The 20,733-nt window shown below is 41.8% G+C and overlaps 1 protein-coding gene and 1 long non-coding RNA gene across 7 annotated transcripts in view; one reads left to right on the top strand and one right to left on the bottom strand.

Annotated features, from left to right (window-relative positions):
- Window positions 1-20,733, bottom strand: part of RASAL2 (RAS protein activator like 2) — a 394,529-nt gene that overhangs the window by 335,433 nt on the left and 38,363 nt on the right. The gene's annotated exons all lie outside the window — the stretch shown is intronic.
- LOC130282885 (uncharacterized) lies at window positions 4,413-12,542 on the top strand. Its single transcript, XR_008846546.1, has 3 exons — window positions 4,413-4,573; window positions 10,579-10,702; window positions 12,114-12,542. It is a non-coding gene; the product is annotated as an uncharacterized LOC130282885 (long non-coding RNA).

Here is a 20,733-nt window from a genome sequence, read left to right as displayed (position 1 = left end):
TGGGGGCCGGAGCGTGGCGAGGACCCATAGGTAGCTGGGGGCCCTGTACAAGAGAACGCGGGGGGTTCCAGTGGTTGGACTCCCTGCGATCAGACACTTATCCCAGATCCTGTGCATAGGGGATAAGTGTCTGATCATTTCAGTTCCCTGGAGTTCTGTTCCCTTTAACATACTGACTAAATAGGTGAAACCTTAGGATCCAAAATACAATCACTCTTCTGTATTTCACTTTAACAGGGGGGTCCACCACTGGCACGTTTCAGGCCTTGCCTTCCATGCCTCCTTGGTTAAGCTTATGTAACTCTATACGTTATCTGTTAACTGGAAACTGCATTTCACATTCAAGTAATAAGATCAAAAATCTTTAGGCTTTAGTGTAAGTTAAAAAATAAACCCTGAGACATACTAAGGTGTAATGGTGAATGTGCTTGCCAACAATCCCTTCAGCTTTATGTAATACCAATTACAATTACTCATAGCAATTAGTAAATTGGCAGCAGTGCAGACTCGATGACAAAGAAAGGGTGCGACCGATTCTTAAAGGGGTATTCCAGGCCAAAACGTTTTTTTTTTTATCTATATCAACTGGCTCCGGAAAGTTAAACAAATTTGTAAATTACTTCTATTAAAAAATCTTAATCCTCGCAATAGTTATTAGCTTCTGAAGTTGAGTTGTTTTTTTTCTGTCTAACTGCTTTCTGATGACTCACGTCCCGGGACGTGACATCATCAATGAGCAGTTAGACAGAAAATTTCAGAAGCTAATAACTATTGGAAGGATTAAAAAAATTTTCATAGAAGTAATTTACAAATCTGTTTAACTTTCCGGAGCCAGGTGATATATAAAAAAAAGTTTTTGCCTGGAATACCCCTTTAAAGAGGAGCCATCAGATCGACCGGATATAGTGGAGATAACAAAATCCATAACATTATTAAAGAAATAACACCCAGGCTATAGAGACCAATCCACAATGTTCAACTTTAGTCCCCTGATTATTTCTACAATGTGTACAGTAAAACTAAGCACTGGTGATCTGTCACGGGTACGCTTGTAATTTGTTGCAAATGTTCACTATTCATTTCAGTGGAGCAGTCAATATCCGCAATAACATTTTTACTTTTGTGAATTCTGCAACAGAAATGCTTTGGGAAAGAATCAACATCCATTGATTTATATTAATTTTCAGAACTACATAATAGGCACTAATAATTTTGCAACAAATCTGTAACACAATGGCCCTGATTTACTATCGTAAACCCGACATGTTTTGTCGGGTTGTGCGCCAGATTCTGGCCATTGCGCCAGAAATTCTGTCTGCGCCAAATTTGAAAAAACCCGACAAACTCTCCATTTTACTGAGAAAACCCGAAAAAGGGGTGTAGTCATCGGGGAAAGGGGGTGTGGCCACCGAAAAGGGGTGTGTTCCCAACATTTTCACAAAAAACTGCATATTTACTAAGGTTTCCACAGAAAATGTGGTGGATTTGAGCTGAGGAAAACCCGACAGATCAGAGCATGTGTAAAAAAAAGAAAAATGTAGGAAAAGTGGAAAATGTAGGGAAACCTTAGTAAATACTGAGGGAAAAAATTGTAGGGAATTAAAACCCACAAAGAAACCTACACAACACTCTTAGTAAATCAGGACCATATTGTGTGAATCTCCAACTGCAGAAAAGCTGCATTTTTTTAAAAACATCCCAAGCCTTTTGTATCCCTTCTTGGCTTAGTCACAAAAAAACTGCAACAAATCCCACAAATATGAACTCCGCTTAAACTGTTCCTTTCTCTAATTTTGCAATTTCCCTTGTGACTTAATATGATTTTCCTTCAAATCCAAAGGGGCCCATAAGCTGAAATGAGCTCACTGACATGAACCATGACCACAGTCATAGGGCCACAATATACTCTCTAACCTCAATGAATTACGAGGGATTCTACTCTAATGACACTTACACGTCTTGTGATTAATACTCGCCTATATCTAGAGTGAGTGCACAATAGATATGTCAGCTACTCACTTAGTGTATTTGATGTATTCCCCCTGTGACCGTGACTACATACTCCCAATACATCAGGGACAGGCCTCCGCTACAATGAGAGCCTATATGAAGATGAACAATGTATGCAGGCAGAGTCATCACTGTGCCGGTCAACCCTCAAAACATCTGTGCAAAATAGATCTAAGGGGTGAGAGGGTCAAGGGACAGGCCAATAATCAAATTGGATTTCCAAAGGGCGACTTTTGTCCCGATAACATCCTCTGCAACATAAAACTTCCTAGAGAGGAAAAGACATAAAAAAGGACATTGAAAATTGCTTCATTTTTCATATTGATAGGTAAGTAAAAGCTATAAATCTCTCATCTCTACAGATAAAAAAAGAAAGAAAGCCTCCAATGTCAACCGAGAGGCCGAATAAAATGGACATTGGGGTCACAATACCGTCATTTCTTAGTGCTGTAACTCTAAGCAGCAGTAGAGTCAATGGCGATCTACATTCAGCTACAGCTGTCATAGGCAGCACTAGATCAGTATGGTCTTATTCCAGATTATACCACTAATAAGCTATAAACAAAAGGGACAAAATCATTCAAAATAAAAAATAAAAAAATTTAAAAAATTAAAAATAGGTATACTGCTCACCTTACATATAAAGGTGAACAGGGGTTGTCAGGTTGGGAAAATCCTGATATCCTATTGGGGGGCTTTAGAGAGGAACTCAAGCATCTAGCTACTCCATCGGCTGTCCAGACATACTAGTTGTAGGTGTGCAACAGCTGGAGGTCCACAGCTTGGAGACCACTGATCTAGTCAGAGTGGAGAAAAGCTAGAAAAAGCATCTCAAAACCCATCCATGACCTGAGATCAGTTTAGTGATGGGAAATGCTTGTATGGACAGCAGGCTCCAAGAACATGCCGATTCAGACACCAACTGTTAGGCTAGGTTCACACTAAGGAATTTCCGCCTGCAATTCCGTTTTGAAATTGCAGGCAGAAATTCTGCTTGCTAAAATGTATAGGGGAGTGAACGGGTTTCCGTTCACAAATTCACACTTCGGAATTTGTGAACGGAAAATCCACTTGGAAATTTCCACTAAGGAATGGCGTTGCTCATTCTTTAGGCGGAAATACTCAGGCGGAACACATTGCAGTCGATTGGAGATTCCATAGTCTAAACCTAGCCTTAGGATCTAATTCTCCCTGTGATCAGTCAACTCCAGGTGGATGTTCTCTTACATGCAGAGAAACAGCTCCGCAGAAGAAAATCCTACCCCAAGATAGATTACAGCCCTTGTATATGGCAACACTCTGAGTGTGAGCTGATTGGCTAAGGAACCCCGGTGGCTCAGGGTGTATAACATTATTACCAATCACAGGGTTCCTTTTACACTTTCTTTCTTATCATAGAAAAAGCTTATTATCCAACAAAAGCCCCATTATTTACCAAGGTCCTTTGGATAGTTTTCGAGCATCACTGGGCACTGGCCAGAACTAAGACAATGGTTAATAGAAACTAGATAAAACCGGCCAACACCATCTAAAGTTAGACTATATATGAATACAGAGAACATAGATATCAAAATATAATTTTACCAACACCAACTTATATTTAAGTTTTGATTATTTTCAATATTGTAGAATAAAGACTTTATATCACCAAAGTAGCAGTCAAGTGGGAACAGGGTACAGAGTATGGGGGTATTATTATCCCCATTTATATGATAAAGTTGTGAGTTATGATGGCAAAATCTAAGTTTTGGCCCTTTTGTTCTGCATGGCTGACCAGAGGGACTGCTTCCTGATGATATCTCAGTTCTGCATATGGGCCAGGTACAATGTGGTCATAACATTACTTTTCTATACTTTGATGAGACATAAGAGAATGAAGTGCAGGTTGACAATGTTGGGTCCCAGTTTTAAAAGAAGATTTAAATATGTTTACAGGTAATATAACCACAGTAAACTTACAAATGGGGAGGGGTGCCCTTTTTAACCCACACTCCTTGTCTACGGGACCTCACGTAAGTAGGGTAATATTGTGAATGATGCCAGCGGTTCATGCCAGCACATTGAAGAAAGTAAATTAGAGAGCAGACAGAAGTAATCGACTTACCTATAATCTAGAAATAATGGACGTGACCTGATGTATACAAACAACACTGCAATAGTCAGAAGTAATAGAGTGCTGACTAATCTTAGTTTTTCTATGTATGCAAATGTGGCTATAATTGGCACAGGCGGGGTTTTCAGGAGCCTAGTGGCACTGTGACGTCAGTGCTTGTGAATATTCATCCCCCTCCCTCCGGCTCTCCCTCTCCCACCGCTCCTAACTGGTTTTCACTGCGCATGTGCCGCTTCCTGACATGCGCAGTGAAGACCAGTTAGGAGCGGCGGGAAAGGGAGAGCTGGAGGGAGGGGGGATGAATATTCATAAGCGGGCGTTGCGGACAGGCGGTGCTGACATCACAGTTCAACTAGGCTCCTGAAAACCCCGCCCATGCCAGTTACAGCCACATTTGCATATATAGAAAAACCAAGATTGCGGGCAAACGGACGGACGGATCCGGGCAAGGTAGGGATCATATCGTATCTGTGGTTAGTGCAAGAGTGAACATGTGACAGTTTTCCTTTAATCCTTCCAATATTTATCAGCTGCTGTATGCTCCACAGGAAGTTCTTTTCTTTTTGAATTTCTTTTCTGTCTGACCACAGTGCTCTCTGCTGACACCTCTGTCCATTTTAGGAACAAATCCCCATAGCAAACCTATCCACAGAGGTGTCAGCAGAGAGCACTGCGGTCAGACAGAAAAGAACTACACAACTTCCTCTGGAGCATTCAGCAGCTGATAAGTACTGGAAGGATTAAGATTTTTATATAGAAGTCATTAAAAAATCTGTTTAACTTTCTGGCACCAGTTGATTAAATAAAAAAATTCCACTGGAGTACCCCATTTAAGGCAGATGTAACATCAGACTCTGCTGCTCTATGTAACGTAGTATAAGGACAGGTCTGCTCTGCTACATAGAAAAGACAGAGATAAAGTCTTCGTGGGAGATTTATCAAAACCTGTGCAGAGGAAAAGTTGCCCAGTTGCCCATAGCAACCAATCAGCTCGCTTCTTTCATTTTTAACAAGGCATCTGCAAAATGTAAGAAGCGATCTGATTGGTTGCTATGGGCAACTGGGCAACTTTTCCTCTGCACAGGTTTTGATAAATCTCCCCATTAGAGTACTTAGCAAATGTTTAAAGGGGTTATCCAGGAAAAAACAATTTTTTATATATCAACTGGCTACAGAAAGTTAAACAGATTTGTATATTACTTCTATTAAAAAATCTTAATCCTTTCAGTACTTATGAGCTGCTGAAGTTAAGGTTGTTCTTTTCTGTCTAAGTGCTCTCTGATGATACGTGTCTCGGGAACCGCCCAGTTTAGAAGCAAATCCCCATAGCAAACCTCTTCTAAACTGGGCGGTCCCCGAGACACGTGTCATCAGAGAGCACTTAGACAGAAAAGAACAACCTTAACTTCAGAAGCTCATAAGTACTGAAAGGATTAAGATTTTTTAATAGAAGTCATTTACAAATCTGTTTAACTTTCTGCTATGGTTCTGAATGAAGGGGGCAATCTTCTGTATCAGTGTTTCCCAACCAGGGTACCTCCAGCTGTTGCAACACTACATCTCCCAGCATGCCTTCGGCTGTCTGGGCATGCTGGGAGTTGTGGTTTTGCAACAGCTGGAGGCACCCTGTTTGGAAAACACTGTTCTATATTATAGAAGAGGACTAATGTGATTTCTAAACCAAAACCATCTCCTGGGGTAGTATATAGGGCTGAGCAACTGAATGAATATAAAAAAGAAAAATACAAAACTAATGAGGTCAAACTAAAGCTCAGCTTGGGAAAATACATTAAACAGTAAAAACATTTCTGTACGCATTCAAAGTCCAGGATAGATGTGGTGGTGACGTCACCATCATGTTCCTGTAGTTTCTTCTAGAAGACCTAAACAAGTGCATATTGTTTCCCACTTATCCCGGCCAGTGGTTAATAGGTCTGCAGAGCCCAGAGCGTTGCTGCACTTTACCCTCTGCTGGATCGGCGCTGCCTCTATAAATACTTTCTCTCATTTAGTAAACCCAATTAACGGGGCCGACTTTATCCATTCTAAATGGTTTGTCCAGGAATTGAGCCCTGAAGTCCCCCAAGCAGCGCTGACAACACACAAAGTGATATTGATTGAGAGAGACAATAAGATGATTCCAGGACATATTGAATAGAATTAGAGGAAGAAGTCTTTATAAGGTTTAAGAACAATGACAGCTCTTAAGTGCCCACATGTTGCATTACCCTAAGGACATAGAGACGCAGACAGGTTAAAGCTGCCATGAGTAATTTACTTCACTTCATCCAAAGATATAGCTATATTATTAGCTTGTCAACAAAATTCTGGAAGAATTTTATGCAAAAAAAAAAAAAAAGAAAATTTTAATAATTGACATATCAATAGTTTTCTCCTTCACCAAATTACAAGGCTCCAGTCACATATGAATCAGCATTTACTTTATTAGTCACAATAAAAGTTAAAACATGCATAGATAATGGAAGAATCCACACTGATAACATATAGGTGCATATGAGGGTAGTAGATACAACTAAAGTGCATACAATTATTACAATAATGATCCATCAAGTGCATATCAATAGGTGTTATAAGAACAAATCCATGGCAACAACTGGACAAACCTAGTAAAGGCCAGGCAATGATCAAGAGATGGAATGATAGGCACAAAAAGAGAAAGCAATGGAGAAAATGCATGCAGTCAGGAGCTCTGTACCACCTACCCCTACATACGTTTTGCTATGGCTTCCTCAGGGGGCCTGACGCCCCCCTGAGGAAGCCATAGCGAAACGTACATAGGGGTATGTTTATCTATTATCTATGTATGTTTTAACTTTTATTGCAACTAATAAAGTATATGCTGATTCATGTGTGACTGGAGCCTTGTAATTTGATGAAGGTGTTGTATTTTTGGCCCAGTGACATTCATTCTGGACATTTTATTTCTATTGGATGTCAATAGTTTTGATCCGTTAAAGTCTGGGTTTTAGCTCCCCACCGATCATCAAAGCCTGGTGGGAGAAGTGCACAACTTGGCGCTTCTCTCCCCGTCTCACTCACAGCTGCACAAAACAGGCTATAAAGACAATGGAGAGTGTCACATGCAGAGCCGTATGTTTCTCCCACCTTGATCTGGTAATCGGTGGCGGTTTGATGGAAACTTTTGGCATGTCTCTGACATTTGTCACTTATCTTGAGGATGTTTTCAGAAGAAAAACCCCTTTAAACTAATGCACAATGCCACATGCGTTGCAGGCTCTTGACATTAGGGGACCAAAAGGTGTCCACTGAAGCAAATCTGTCACAAATCCTTTTAATGGACACCTAGATGTCCTTGTTCCTTCTGGTAACATAAATTCATGGAAAGTATATGTGATTCACGTGCACAACATCTAAAGCTACACGAATATGGGCAGATCTGGGCTGCTCTCCATGAGTGCTATGTACCATAAACTGGATACAATGGGTAGCTCAGCATTCCCACTAAATGAGATCACATACCCCTGACTGACATCCAATTTTCAGCCCTGTGACCCCAGTCCCATTTAGATGTCACTCAAACCGATGTCATGACTACTAATCACTAGAGAGAGAGAGAGAGAGAGAGAGAGAGAGAGAGAGAGAGAGAGAGAGAGAGAGAGAGAGTGTAGTAGAAATAAATGGTTGCACTCACCACTTGAGCACGGATAATTGTTTACCTTTATTTATTACAGTTCATCGGTGCGAAAACTTTATTTCACTATATCGGCACACACCCGTAACAGCTGTAACCAGTTTTAAATAGGTACTCCAGTGAAAAACTTATTTTTAAATCAACTGGTACAATAAAGTTAAATCTTACCCTTCCAGGACTTATCAGCTGCTTTATGCTCCGCAGGAAGTTTCTTTTCTTTTCTGTCTGACCACACTGCTCTCTGCTGACACCTCTGTCCATGTCAGGAACTGTCCAGAGCAGGATAGGTTTGCTATGGGGATTTGTTCCTACTCTGGACAGTTCCTTACATGGACAGAAGTGTCAGCAGAGAGCAGTGTGGTCAGACTGAAAAGAAATTTAAAAAGAAAAGAACTTCCTGTGGAGCATATAGCAGCTGATAAGTACTGGAATGGTTAAGATTTTTAAATAAAAGTCATTTATAAATCTGTTTAACTTTCTGGCACCAGTTGATTTAAAAAAGGAAAAAAAAAAATAGTTTTTCACCGGAGTACCCCTCTAACTCGGTATCCTGCATACTTGTCTGTTACGAAGTGTCCGCACCGATGAACTGCACCAAATAAAGCTACACATTTTAGTGCGATCATTTATTTCTACTACTGTACTATTATATTTATGGACTTTGCTACATTTATGGGGCCGCACCGCAAATACAGCACAGTGTTTGGCTGTTCGGTAATGCTGCTGGAGTTGCGCCTGCCAGTGTGTTGCAAGGTGATTCAAAGGGTTGTTATGCCGACTGCTCAAACTACACTTAAAGGGGTACTCCGGTGGAAAACTTATTTTTTTTTTTTTTTTTTTTTTTTTTTTATAAATCAACTGGTGCCAGAAAGTTAAACAGATTTGTAAATTACTTCTATTAAAAAATCTTAATCCTTCCAGTACTTATTAGCTGCTGAGTCCGACAGAGGAAATTATTTTCTTTTTGGAACACAGAGCTCTCTGCTGACATCTCTGTCCATTTTAAGAACTGTCCACAGTAGGAGAACATCCCCATAGCAAACATATGGGCCGGCATTTATAATTGTAGGTGTAAGTGAAGCATTTATAATTGTAGGTGTAAGTGAAGCATTTATAATTGTAGGTGTAAGTGAAGCATTTTTCTACACTTTTTTGTGTGCTGGTAATGTGTAGGAGCACCAAATTTATTAAATGGTCACAGAGCATTTGATACATTTTGTGCAGGACACATTTTCTGAAATTTCTCTCTTCACATACACCAAAAAGCTAAGCTAAGTCTGGGCTGGTGTAGTTTTAGAGACTTTTCAGTGACTTTGCACCTTTTTTGTGCCTTGTCACAAAAAGGCGCAGTTCATAAAACCCTTCCATATCATGTGTATTGCCAAAATCAGTGGATTGCAACTCAAAATCAGCAGAAATGTGTAAACCAAAAGGCCCAAATAAACCCTGCTTGCGTCTTTTTTGCGCCTTTTCTAGACACAAAAAAAAAAAAAACAGTCTAAAGACTATGATAAATGTCGGCCTAGCTGCTCTGGACAGTTCCTAAAATGGAAAGAGATGTCAGCAGAGAGCACTTTGTTTGTGATGTCAGCAGAGAGCACCGTGTTCCAAAAAGAAAAGAACTTCCTCTGTAGTATTCAGCAGCTAATAAGTACTGAAAGGATTAAGATTTTCTTTTTTTTTAATAGAAGTAATTTACAAATCTGTTTAACTTTCTGGCACCAGTTGATTTAACCTCTTAAGGACTCAGGGGGTACCTCAGTGTGAAAGACAGGGTCTATGGGAGCTATAACACTGCAAAAAAAAAAAGTTAAAAGGTCATTTAACCCCTTCCCTAATAAAAGTTTGAATCACCCCCCTTTTCCCATTAAAAAAAAAAAACTGTGTAAATAAAAACAAAAATTAAACATATGTGGTATCGCCGCGTGCGTAAAGGTCCGAACTATAAAATTATATCAATTAAACCGCACGGTCAATGTCGTAAGCGCAAAAAAATTCCAAAGTCCAAAATAGCGTATTTTTGGTCACTTTTTATATCATAAAAAAAAATGAATAAAAAGCGATCAAAAAGTCCGATCAACACAAAAATGGTACCAATAAAAACTTCAGAACACGGCGCAAAAAATGAGCCCTCATACTGGCCTGTACGCGGAAAAATAAAAAAGTTACAAAGGTTAGAAGATGACAATTTTAAAAGTATACATTTTCCTGCATGTAGTTATGATTTTTTTCAGAAATACGACATAATCCAACCTATATAAGTAGGGTATCATTTTAACCGTATGGACCTACAGAATAAAGATAAGGTGTCATTTTGACCAAAAAATGCACTGCGTAGAAACAGAAGCCCCCAAAACTTACAAAATGAAATTTTTTCTCCGTTTCGCCATGGATTTTTTGGTAAAATGACTAATGTCACTGCATAGTAGAATTAGTGGCACAAAAAATAAGCCATCATATGGATTTTTAGGTGCAAAATTCAAAGAGTTATGATTTTTAGAAGGTGATGAGGAAAAAATGAAAATGCAAAAACGTCCTTAAGGGGTTAAAGAAAAAGTTTTCCACCGGAGAACCCCTTTAAAAAGGATACAGCGATGCAAAGAGGTCCCGTTCATCTACTTCAAAAGGCAGTGTTGATAGCATGCAGCCATCTCCCGGCGGGGACGCTGAGACAGTCAGTCATCTCTTTACAAAGTCTGCAAACATGAACACTGAAGTATAGGAGGGAGTAGGACTTCCTTTGTAGGATGTCATTGTGTAGTGATCCACTTTCTTTTTTCAGGACTTCACCTCCACTGCCGTTCCCCTCGCCCTTCAACCAAGAGATTAATTCTACAAGATTAAAAAAGACCTTCATGCCCGGCTGCCAAGTCCCTTACTTAAATCCCAAATCAGAATCAATCTGGGTAAGTAGAATAGTCATTATGCATCTTGTAGATGAAGTTTGTAAAGCGGCCAGTGATGGATTTTTACTGGTCAGGTCATTTGTCCTAAATCGAGCGACTTTTACACAGTTTGTACCTTTTCCCACTTTTTAGAAGAAGTGAATGGTAAAGGTTGTGCAACTGCCACAGGCTGCATTCACTGGAGATCTGTGAAACCTGCGACTTTCACTGCACCCTTTGGTGTAACCCACTAATGTGGCTACTAGAGATGAGCGAACTTACAGTAAATTCGATTCATCACGAACTTCTCGGCTCGGCAGTTGATGACTTTTCCTGCATAAATTAGTTCAGCTTTCAGGTGCTCCGGTGGGCTGGAAAAGGTGGATACAGTCCTAGGAGACTCTTTCCTAGGAATGTATCCACCTTTTCCAGCCCACCGGAGCACCTGAAAGCTGAACTCATTTATGCAGGAAAAGTCATCAACTGCCGAGCCGAGAAGTTCGTGACGAATCGAATTTACTGTAAGTTCGCTTATCTCTAGTGGCTACATAACACACATTCTTGTATTGCGCTCTTGTTCTGTATTTTTGGGAGCAAAACTTTACTGGAAGCATGGCAGTAGGCTTGTAAGCTTGTCATCTATCTAGGAGTACTCCACCCCTAGACATCTTATCCCCTATCCAAAGAATACTCCACTGGGGACCCCCGATATCTTGGCTGCAGCACCCCAGACATCTGGCGCACGGAGCAAACTTCGCTCCATGAAGGATGACTGGCGATGGGGGGGCGGAGGCTTGTGACGTCACGGTCCGCCTGTGACGTAATGGCCATGCCCCTTCAATGCAAGTCTATGGGAGGGGGCGTGACGGCCGTCACGCCCCCTCCCATAGACTTGCATTGAGGGGACGTGGCCGTGATGTCACTATCGGGGCGTGACGTCACTAGCCTCCAACGCTGAACCAGACGCTCTAAACGAATGCCGGGATCCCCAGCGCCGGAAGCCCAGGATCAGACATGTTATCCCCTATCCCCTCCTTTGGATAGGGGATAAGATGTCTAGGGGTGCACTGTGGACAAGACAAAAAAGAAATTCAAAAAGAAAATACATTTCCTCTGTAGCATACAGCTGCTAAAAAGTACTGGAAGGGTAAAGATTTTTTAATAAAAGTAATGTACAAATCTGTTTAACTTTCTGGCACCAGTTGATTTAGAAAAGTGTTTTTCCACCAGAGTACCCCTTTAAAGTTAACCTATGTATGATCATTTGGAGGAAGAGTCTATGTAATTTAAATGGCACCTTCAGGCTTAAAAATAAATAAATAAATAAATAAATAAATAAAGTTTCTAGCTATTACATTTATAGACTCTCAGAGGCCGGGCCGCAAAGTGTGAAGACGAACGTGTGTGTATTCATACTTTCCTTCTCCTGCAGGACAGCCCATCTGTTAAATGGAGCCCACAGGTTGACATTGCAGCTGTTCCCATCACATCTAGGATAGGTGGGGTCAAGACGACACATCTGACAAGATGTAAGGAGCCAGTGGAACGGAGATTCCTAAGAAACAGCTGAGCATACGATCTGGGGAGGCAGAGCCAACATATTTGATCTCATGGCACCAGCATGTCACACATAGATGTACTGGAATACATGATCGCTAACATTCTGAAAAGTTATGTACACCATACTAGTCTCTTTACATGGTACCACCTCTGTTACAAATACTGGGTAATGGGGTGCTAAATGCCACTCTATACCATTTTGCCTGCCTATAGGAGCATTTCAACGTGATCATGACAAAAACTAAAGTTTATTGCAACTATTTACAGTCTTCGGCTATAAAGTCGGTCTATAAAGTACACTTCCCATTTCTACTCTCTAGTTTTGGCTTCCTGTGATGATCAGCTCATTACTAGGTGTCCTTCTGTGAGGACCCCAGTGATCAGCTGCATTATTAGGGGGGGGGGGATCTCAACAATAAGACTAAGTTCACACCACAGTTATGCTCCATCTGGGTACAACTGAAAAATAAAAAGTGCTGAACGGACCAAGAACGGGTTGAGGACAAGTGACACCACTGGGTCGACTTGAATGGGGTCTGCCAGGGATTCAGTATTCTACAGGAGATGAGCGGAGAGTAAAAAAAATAGGACATGCAATATTTTTTTCTCTGCTCAACTCCCGTTGTTCCGACAGAATGGCTGACAGAGCTCCCTTTACCGGAGCAAAATGGCCATGTGAACGAGCCCCAAATGGTCAATTCACCTGCACCGCAACCAATGAGAAAGGATCATATAGGTCCCATTAAAAGCAATGAAAAGCTTGTGTCCTGCACGGATATCCATTTTCTATCTCGCCCACATCTTCACTTCCCTACACAGCCTTCACACCGGCCAGAAGGATTACTATTTCCATGTACATTAACATATTAAAATTCCTATCCTAATAGTCTTCAAAAATACTGAAATGTCAGGAGGCGCCATCATTCATATATTAATACTTCATAAAACATGTCGATAACAGCTAATAAAGATGTTTGGATTCCCGGTGAAGGCGCTTACAGGAAGACAGAGTGACCCTAATGGAATTCTCCCAGCAAGGCTTTCATGATAGGATCAATTCACCGTTCACTGCTTTGCAGGTCTTGTGAAATGACAGTGATGAGGAGCTACTGGTTTGGGAGACGCAGAGAGTAAGCGGCTCCCATCCAACATGTCCCGGAGCTGCCACATCATCTTATTCCCAGCCAGAAGCAACGTTTTCATACAGACGTCCTAACAAGTGGAAATGCCTTATCTGCACCCAATTATTCCTGCGGAGCGCGCTGCACATAATCTCCGGCGGGCTACAGTTATAGACGGCTAGATGTAACACGGATGAGATTTTCCACATGATTGACGATTCTTTCCAAATGCTCTCGCAAAACATGTACAGATGAATAAAGCCTACAAAAAAATGGCGTTATCGCAGTAACCAGTAAAGCCAACCTAAAAAATGATCACCTATTAAAACCGGGTCAGAAGCATTACTGGACATTACATGCCAAAAATGAATTTTTTTACTTTTATATTTTATTTTAATTCCAGCCATTTGAAGAGGTTATTCTTTTAAGGCTATGTTCACATGGAGTACTTTGTAACTCAATTTGAGCAAAATGGGTTTCAAACTTTCAGACCTTCTTTCTGGAATTTGGAACACTTTTGAAGGGGTTTTTCGGGACAACATGATTAATGGTATATTCATAGGATAGACCAGTGTTTCCCAACCCGTGTCCCTGCAGCTGTTGCAAGCAACTTCGGGCATGAACAGCTTGCTGGTAATTGTAGTTTTGCAACAGCTGGGGGCACACGGGTTGGAAAACACTGGGACAAACCATCAATCGCTGATCAACACTTAACACCCCTGATGATCAGCTGTTCAGCACCCTGCACACAGTGAACGGAGCCAGGAAATCCATGCCATTCATTGTATAGTGGTGGTGCCGGGTAACTGCAGCTCAGCTTCCTCTGAAGTGATTAGGGACTGAGCTGCAGTTACCCAGCACCACCACTATACAATGAACAGTGCAGGGTTTTGTAGTGATGGCAATGGACAGCGATTGATGGCCTGTGGATCATACAGTCTCAGAAAATGCCCTTTTTTAACCATTTGTTTTTTCAAGACATTTTTGTCCATTTTGTTTTGTCAATATGAAATTTGCAGGCTGTGACTGTTAATGTAAGAATGGTGGTAAGAACCTAGCATAATATGTAAATATATTTTGTTCAGAGATCTTACAGTGCTCCAAATCTCCTGCTTAATGTAGAGTTAGATGATAAAATTCTGGCTATTTACAGGTGCCACCAGGTGGCGCTAAAGTGCTAACTGCATACTGTTTAGAAAAAGGGGTTGTTTGTTGTTAGAAATATTTATTAGGACTCATTCATATGATGCGTTGGCCATACAGCAGCCAGATCTGGTGGGAAAATTTGACAACCATCCGCTGTCGCTTCCCTGCCGCACCCCCTTCATTTAAATGAGCTGTATGGAGTAAGCTAGGTACTGCATTCGGTTCACTTTTGGACCTTATTAATTTTTGTTGTCGGACTGAATATCGTGGTGTGCCGTGGTTTTGGTCCACCAGAATCTGATACAGTCCAAAAATGAGTTGCCGGAGTAACTAGCTGCCTCTGTCCGGCTCACTGAAATAAATAGGGTGGGGCTGCAGGTGGTTTTCAAATTCTCCCGCTTGATCCAGCTACCGTTTGATCAGAACGTCATGTGAATGCAACCTTAGGATAAACATTCCTTGAGGGGGCCAAATAAAAACAACAAATCCAACTGATATATACACTAGATACAAGGCCATCAGCCTCTACCTTCATGAGCAAGACTGAATGAAGTTCAACATATGTATGCTCCCCACCGCTGTTCCAACCCCCAGCTAAAAAGACATTTACCGCCACAAAGTACATATAAGTAAAAAGAGCTTAAAAACCAGTAATTAGAAGGTGAGGAGCTCCTGACCTACGTGAATAGCAGATGTGTACATAGCTACAGCAAACAGAACACTACTTACAGGTATCAATGATGGACTATTAACCTAACAGAAAATAGAACAAGCTCGACAACAAGACTCATTATTCACATTGTCTGAAAAGTGCACAGAATGTAATGGCCAAATGATTGGCAAAAGCCGAGTGATGGAAACCATGAGCTCAAAAACATTTCCACACATGAACGCCTATAGAATATAAATGACTACATGATGTCAAGGCAAACAAAATGCAAACCATCACAAATGACTATGCAAGGTCACCCAGTCCGGAATAGTTCTCCAATAGATGGCGGAGAAATTAATATCATTAATCAGATGACATTCATAAGAACATATCACCAACCATCCATACATTCATGGAGAACTCATCTATACGAGGAGTAGAAACTGGTTTGAGTGGTATTTCACACCATTGTTCAAATACTGTCCAGATAACATGTAGTCCTGACAGGTAAGTAGACCTGGAGGCGGAGCCACAGAAAAAGTAGTCACACTGCCCCTGCTATCCTCTTTGCACAAAGTGCACGGAACCCAGTGTGTCAATTAAGTGCGAGTGGTGGAGAGAAGGGAAGGCAGCGTGACACCTCACTGTGGCTCCGCCTCCATGACTACTTACTCCCAGTTGGAAAGCCATCATTAAAGCTGTTTTTTTCTCTAGAGTGGAATCAGAGGAAGCGTATGGGTGCAGCATTCAAATGCTGTGCCGTTTATCTACAAGGTACTGGGGAGGGTCTATAGGGCTTAGGAGACATAACAGGTTCCCTATATATATAAGAATATCGAACAGACCTATCCTAGAGCCAACTTGTCGGCATTTAAACAGTGGTAAAAACAGGCCTGTGGCTAGACAAGGCTAGTATAATTAGTGCCTAAAGGAGTGGTAGATCATGATTTTTAGTCAGAGTCCAAAATCAGAGGCTCTCAGAAAATGGTTTGAACCTAGTCACTAGCTGACTAAGATCAGGTCCGTGTGGGCCATAGGAGTGAATGTGTCTGTGCAAAGATACGATTGTAGCCAATTTCTGCTTCAGAAATCTGTGCCACAAAGGCCCTAATTGTCACGTGAACACGGCCCAGTCAAGAAGGGAACCACAAAGTGAAATTTAGGAGGAACCTGCGCACCTTCAAAATAGCAGCAAAAGAGGAACAAACAGATAGGTCGTTTTTTTTTTTCTATTTTAAGACAATCTGATGTCCTTTTAAAAAATATATGTAGCACTGGAAATCCCTTAAAAGTATATAAAAGATAATAAACTTAAAAAATGACCAAATTCACAACTAGGACTGGGTTTACATGACATTCTGCATTACAATATGACATAGAGGCCCTCCAACTACTGATGAACCCTATGATGTCAAGACCACTGGCATATCCTGTAAACAGGTTTCATAGTCTACGCGTTTTCTCCATTACAGCGCTGGCAGCCATGGATTTCTGCTGGAACATTTAGTAAAAGGCATTGAGAAACATCAAAGGGCGTTGTAAGAGCCAACAACTTCCTGCACAGCCCATATAAGAATTCCAAAAATGCTGTTTATTTCCCATTACAAGTCTAAGTATCTGCATAAATGAAATAAAACAACAGGGGTAATTTATTTTCATGATGAGCCCTAGGAAAAGCTGTCATTTTTCCATGAGAACACTGTGATCCAATGAGTCTGCCTTCATACGGATGCATGCGCGGTGTAGTCTCCGTGTGAGGCACATTTATGACATGCTGCGGCAATTAGTATAATTATAAAAGTGTGGTGATATGACAAGCTGCGCAAACACAGAATACCCTGGGAATATTCTGCCGCCGCCCCCCCCCCCCCTCTAGACGGTGCGTGGGGTACAATTGCTGAAGGCGCTGCATCATTAACCCTCTGGCTGCCTGCGGTGACCACAAAGCATGAAGCAGCGGTGCGCCAGGGCCAACTGTGTTGCTCAAAAGGCTTTATAGGACATGGCCCACATCCCTAACGCTGGGAGGTATTGTCTATCTTTCCTTCCCCTCAAAAAGGTTAAAGCATTGCACAGATGTCTCTTCTGTGTGAAAGCGTACTCCCATACACAATGAAGAAGAAAGCCTGATTAGACGCTGGGAAAAGGAACGGCTTTGACATGCTAATCGTTTCTAGAAGTCCTAGACTTTTTCCTGTTTTTTGGTCAGCATTCAAGCCCGGCTTTGGCTCAAGGATAGCTTCAAATCCCTTTCAAAGGAACTATTATCAGAGCTCTTTTTTGTGGTCCTCTCAACAGGTTCCTAACGGAACAGCCTTAAAAAAAAATGCCTTTATCCGACCGGAGGCGTGCAACAGTTGTGTTTAATGGAAATTATCTGTATTATGTACAGTACTCACTGAAAATATAATGAAAGCGACTCAAAAAGGGTAAGGGGGAAAAAATGATGATAGGGGGAATTTATCAAGCAATTTATGATGGATTTGTGTGTAAAAAGAAATAACAAAAAAATGAAGAAAAAACACAAAAATAAATAAAAACACATTCTGCCATCTCTGCTAGCTGATCGCGAAATTTTAAGAGTGCTAAGAAAAGTGGGTAGACTTTAGTGGGAAACGGCATCAATAGAACAAATCTACAGTTTCTTATGACAGCTGTCAATTACATTTAACAATATTTTTGATGAGATTTTACACATTTTACAGACAAAGGAATTTAAATTAGCGCTATGCCCGTGCGGACATGGACTGTATCCATTGACAGCAATCCAGTCCCAGAAAGAGTGAACATGTTCATTCTTTTGGGGACGCCTGCTGAAAAGCTGCTATGTGCATGATGCAGCAAAACCCCATTGAAAACTGCAGGCGGCTGCTGCACTGGAATTTCCAAGCAGGACTTCTCTCCGTGCCCATGCACCTTGAAGGGGTACTGCACTGGCCAGCATTCGGAACATTTAGTTTCGAACACTGTGTGCATGCAAGCCCCTCTATGCAAGTCTATGGTAGGGGCGTGACGGCCGTGTCGCCCCTTCCCATAGACTTGCATTGAAGGTGCGTGGCCTGACCCCACGAGGGGATGTGGTCAACTCCCGCAGCATGCACACAGTGTTCGGAACTCAATGTTCCAAACACTGGCCAGTGGAGTACCCCTTTAACCCCTTAAGGACCACGAGTTTTGCCACTTTCATTTTTTCCTCATCACTTTCTAAAAATCATAACACTTTCAATTTTGCACCTACAGACTCATATGAGGGCTTATTTTTTGCACCACCAATTGTACTTTGTAATGACATCAATTATTTGATTTTTATTATATTTATATATTTTTTATATGGAATTTGGGAAAAGGGGGGGGGGAGATTTAAACTTTTAATAAGTAAGGGGTTAATGTGTGTATTTTTAAACTTTATTTTTTTTACACTTTTAGTCCCCCTTAGGGGACTTTTAGAAGGAACCATTAGATTCTGCATACAGATCAATGTGGTTCCATAAAACTACATTGATCTGTGTGCTCTGCGCTCGATTGATAAAGCCTGGTCCTGCCAGGCTTTATCATTGTCAGAGCCGCAGCCAGCACAGGACGTGAGGTAAGCCCTCCGGCTACCTCAGCAGTGGATTGCGATCCACCCCACTGGACCACCAGGGAGCAGTTAAAGGAAAACTGTCAGCTTTCTTCCCCCGTACTAACCAACGGTCCTGGCTGGTAGTGCGGGGACGCTGATCAGTTTGATCCTTACCGTGCACGGATCCGCCGCACTGTTCAGCCTTAATCTTCTATTTTCGGTACATTCAAATGAGTTGCTAACTGGCACTCTGACGTCAGTGTCGGGCCGCAGCGCCGCCCAGCTCTTCAATATTCTTCCCCTCCCTCTTCTCCCGCTCTGTAATGAGGAGAGAGGGGAGGAATATTGATGAGCTGGGCGGCGCTGCGGCCCGGCACTGACGTCAGAGTGCCAGTTAGCACCTCATTTGAATATGCCAAAAATAGAAGAATATTAAGGCCGAACGGCGCGGAGGATCTGAGCAGGATAAGGCTCAAACTGATCAGCATCCCCTGCACTACCAGCAAGTGCTGCTGGTTAGTGCAGGGGGGGAAAGCTGACAGTTTTCCTTGAAAAGGTAGGTACCTTTAGACGCTGCTGTCAGCTTTGACAGCGGCGATCTAAAGGGTTAATAGCCACCCACGGCGATCGCCGCATGTCGGCTATTGACGCCAGCCGGGATTTGCGTGGGCACAGTCGTTAAGGGGTTATCCAGGAATAGAAAAACACAGGTAATGTCTTTCCAAAATCGCTCCCCGTCTGTCTCCAGGTGGGTGTGGTTCTGCAGCTCAGTTCTATTAAAGTGAATGGAGCCAAGTTGTAATACTACACCCAACCTGGAGACAGACATGGAGCTGTTCTGGAAAGAAATTACCTGTGTTTTTCTATTCCTGGATAACCCCTTTAATCTAAAGTCGATCAAAGCAGACTTCAGCAGGTTTGGCCAACTCTTATGTTGCAAAACTTCAACTCCCAGTATGCTGGGAGTTGAAGTTTTACAACATCTGGGGGGCCACAGTTCGAGACCACTGCTCTTAAGCGTATAACAGCCACTCAACTCTCCAATGACCGATGATGTCGGTGGAGAATAGGGTTGGGCGTGTTGGATTTTTATTGCCCAATCTTACTGTTCTGGAAGAAATAATCTGGCACCAGAGCTTACGTCTGCCCATAGAACAAACATAAAAACTTGGCTTTGCTGAATGTTAAAGTGTATGTTCTCTTTAAGTGATGCAAGATGAACGGTTGCTATGGGCAACAAAACATTTCTTATAGATGTTTTCGATGAATTCCCCCCTTTTTGCCTGTAAAATGGAGCGTGAACATAGCCTTTGAAGTAAACCACCCTATAAGACACTACTAAGTGATGCTCACTATTGACATACAAGGCAATGGACATCGATTTAGGGGAGATTTATCAAAATCTGTCCAGAGGAAAAGTTGCTGAGTTGCCCATAGCAACCAATTGGATCGCTTCTTTCATTTTTGAAAAGGCCTCTGGAAGAAGAAAAGATCTGAGTGGTTGCTATGGGCAACTCAGCAACAGGCGAGTAGTTTTTTATTCCATTTTTTATACATTTTACATCTTGCCTTATATATTATATTGATTGTTTATCTCTTAATTAGGGATTTATTCTGGACCCATCTTTGCAACTCAGTATTATTTAAAGAGCAGCTCCCACCATCCTATTTTTTTTTCTTCTGTCCCTGCCTATTGCCAATCTATCCCTAACCCCCTCCCTGCTTTTAATTTTTATTTTTACTATATTAAAAATGCCTTTTGTCTGCCTGGCAGTGTGCTCACTACCAGGCAGACTTCTCCAGCAGGCACCACGTCACTGATGCCTGCTGGGGGGGACTTCCGCCCTTAGTTCATCTACACAGGGTGCCTCCAGCTGTTTCACCACTACAACTCCCAGCTTGCACTGACATCTATTGGCTGTCAGGGCATGCTGGGAGATGTAGTATTGAAACAGCTGGAGGCACCCTGTGTAAATAAACTATAAGTTAGTTACATGCGGCGCTAGCCCGT

This window comes from Hyla sarda, chromosome 7 (assembly GCF_029499605.1).
Source record: "Hyla sarda isolate aHylSar1 chromosome 7, aHylSar1.hap1, whole genome shotgun sequence".
Lineage (NCBI taxonomy): Eukaryota > Metazoa > Chordata > Amphibia > Anura > Hylidae > Hyla > Hyla sarda.
Note: the sequence above shows the minus strand (reverse complement) of the source record. Positions and strands in the feature narration are given on the sequence as shown.